General features: G+C 42.3%; 1 long non-coding RNA gene across 1 annotated transcript; it reads left to right on the top strand.

Moving 5' to 3' along the window:
- The first annotated feature begins 1,557 nt into the window (after positions 1–1,557).
- Positions 1,558–2,192, top strand: LOC121996897. The gene is made up of 3 exons (XR_006116182.1): positions 1,558–1,625; positions 1,717–1,905; positions 2,116–2,192. It is a non-coding gene; the product is annotated as an uncharacterized LOC121996897 (long non-coding RNA).
- Positions 2,193–3,099: the final 907 nt, after the last annotated feature.

The raw sequence follows: 3,099 nt of genomic DNA, 5'->3' as shown, positions 1-3,099 counted from the left end.
ATATGTTTTACTACATGCTTGCCTGGATGGTAGAAGAGGTGAGTTGATTTCATTGCGTCGTGATTTGAGCTTTATGAGTGTAGTTGAGTAGGATATAAGTTTTGAGCTTTATGGGGTGTAGTTGAGTAGGATATTTGAAAGGATTTTTCTTCTTATAGTTGCAATTGTTTAGTTTTATTATTAAAATGCGTGGGTGTTTGACTTATTTTTATTATTATTATTCCAACCGTGTTGGCCGTGGTATCTGAATTGATGTAGTAAGTTTCAGATTGTCACCCATACAGGGGAGATGCTACTGAAATTTCTTCTGGCAGAGACTCCCCTGGGGCATGACAATTTATTTGGTATCAGAGCTGAGTTCCGTATGCTTGGTTTTCATATTTTGGTTTTGCGTGTTAATCTTATACCAATTTATTTGGTATCAGAGCCAGGTTTACGGGTCAAATTGGGCATTTTCATATTTGTACGGATTTTCGTTATGTTCGTGTTTTGGAATTCTATTTTGGATTTGTATGGATTTCCGTTGATTTTCTCGTACGGAATTCCGAGGTTATAAAATGGGGACTGGACAGTGATGGAACATCTCCAGATGGCAAATAGGTAAAATGTTAAGTTTATTGTTATACTTGTAGTAATATCTGTGATATAACTTAACAGATATGAGGAGATCTACACGTGCAGCTGCGTCGAGACGTGGTACTGGACGGCCATGTAAGAGGACTTTGGAATCTTTGGACTTGCCAGAGATGCCTATTGGGGTTGAGCCTATCGGTCAGGGACAACCTCTAGATACTACGGGTGTATCTGTAAAATACCGAAAATAGGCGAATATTAATAAGGGAATTTTTCGGAATTTTTAGAAATTTTCCGGGAATTTTTCGGAGCTCGTATGGACGAGTTTACGGCGATAAAAATGGGGCCCAGGAAAACCTATTTAAACTACCCCGTTTTAGCAAGGAAATATTTATTTTCCTAATTTCCTTTTTCCTTTTCTATTCTTTTTCTTTTTCCTCTTCTCACGCCGTTCCTTCTTCATTCCCGTGCGCATGCCCTAGCCATTTCTTCCCTATCAGCGCCGCAACCGCCGTCGGCCATTTCTTCCTCTCCTCCCCTTGTGTTCATGAACCGGCGGCCGAGAGAAACTTCAAGTCCTTCCCTTTTCCCCTACCTCCTCTCTTTCCCGATTCCCCCTTTTGCACACACGCTCTGCCTCTCTTGCGGACAACCCGATGCCGAGGCTAAGGGAGACCTGTCACCGGAGCTAGACGTTGTTGAGGAAGACCTAGTTGTATCCGGCCGAGGGATTTTTGTTTCGGAAGTTTCAGCGACGATTGTCGACGGTGCGACGGCTACGGCACAGAGGAGGCTGGATTCGGGTCATCTCTCAACCAAATCGACCTTCCCTTTCCTCTCCTCGCGCCACTCACAGTGCTGTTTCCCTCTTTGCTCGCCGGATTGGACCAAGCGACGCTGCTGCAGTGGATCTGCCGCAGTCACCACCGGCTGCCAATGATTCTCTTCCATATACTTCCCATCCCTTAATCCCTGGTGATGAGATTTTCTTCCTCGCGCATCACAGCAACATCCGGATTTGCATCAGAGAGGAAGCTCGAGTTGGAATTCGGGTAAGATGTGTTTGGTTCTAGATTTGCAGAATCGGGTTGTATTTTTCTATTTTGGGATGTTAAGCATAGAAGTACAACTGTTCTGTTGTAGCTCTGGCTAGGGATTGGCTATTCATGGATAGCTGCTGCCACTAGACCCTTTGCTTCGGCTGGTTCCCTAGCTCTAGGGTCAGTAATGGACTTCTCATTTGGTTCGACATGAAGCTTTGGCCAAATTCCCAAATAGCACTAGTTCGGTCACCATTACCGCAGTGAACGCGCTCCGACACTGATCAAGCAGGTAATCTTCTAGAAATTTATGAGTTGTTGGAGGTCAATTCATTGTTTTATCATACTGGTGCAAATTGAATCAAAGATAGTAGGGATTGGTCCGAATGGTGGAACGATTAGAGTTAATGGAGCTAACCATAACTGATCGATATTTAGTTTGAGATTTGATTTAGCTAATAAATTTATGTAGTTAGCTAAATCTGTATATCGTGTGTTGCAGGACTTTGTTTGGAGACAAACGCCTGGATACGAGATTTATTGCGATACAGACTACGTATAAAGGCGGGTACCTCTTGACTTATCTTTTATGATATTGTCATTGGAAATGCATAGTATTTTATAACTACAAGCAATGAATATGTTTGCCTTTGGTATGTCACTGTTTGATATCCATAGCATGTTAGATTTGTCACCTGTGAAGTATCCGTACTTATATCTCGTGATTTGTTACCATGAGTATCTTGTTGCCATGAGTACCTTATTGCCATGAGTATCTTAGTTTCTAGAGTGACATACCATGCTTTACTGAGGTTAGGGTTAGACTCTGGATTTTTGTTTCTGACATGTATATCCAAATTATCTGATACTTAGGTTTTTATGCCATGCTTGGATTGTGTATTTCTATTGGTAAATCATATATGATTCGTGTACCTAGATCTTGTGGCTTTGATCTGTGCATATTGTAGGTACATATGCTATGGAAGGGGGATATGTTTAGGATCTAGGTTGTTGTACCATAGAGGACCAGTATACCTAGATCGGATTTGACATACTGATACTGTGGTACCCATATTATGTATATATGGATTTTTTTCTTTACGCTGATCGGGACATTCCATACTTATTATGTTCAGGACATAGGTTTTTGAGATTCTATCTGACCTGTGTACTCTAGATCTTGGTATGTGACCATCGATTTTACCGTACTCATTTTATACATATGGATATGGTTATGTTGATCAGTTTATAACCATGCTTAGTGTCATGCATCATGATTGCATGCTGCGCGATTGTCGGCTCTACTATGGTTGAGCACATCGCCAGTTACATGTACTGCACACACCACCACTCATGGATTAGTGGTATATCGAGACGGTGTGTGGCGGTTCATTTAGCTCCGTTGGTGCGAGGACTCGGTGGTAGCCGCGATTCCTTCTGTTTAGCTCGGCGGCATTTAGTGTAGCAGTAGTAGCGGTGGACTCTG

Source organism: Zingiber officinale, chromosome 6A, assembly GCF_018446385.1.
Source record: "Zingiber officinale cultivar Zhangliang chromosome 6A, Zo_v1.1, whole genome shotgun sequence".
Taxonomy (NCBI): domain Eukaryota; kingdom Viridiplantae; phylum Streptophyta; class Magnoliopsida; order Zingiberales; family Zingiberaceae; genus Zingiber; species Zingiber officinale.
Note: the sequence above shows the minus strand (reverse complement) of the source record. Positions and strands in the feature narration are given on the sequence as shown.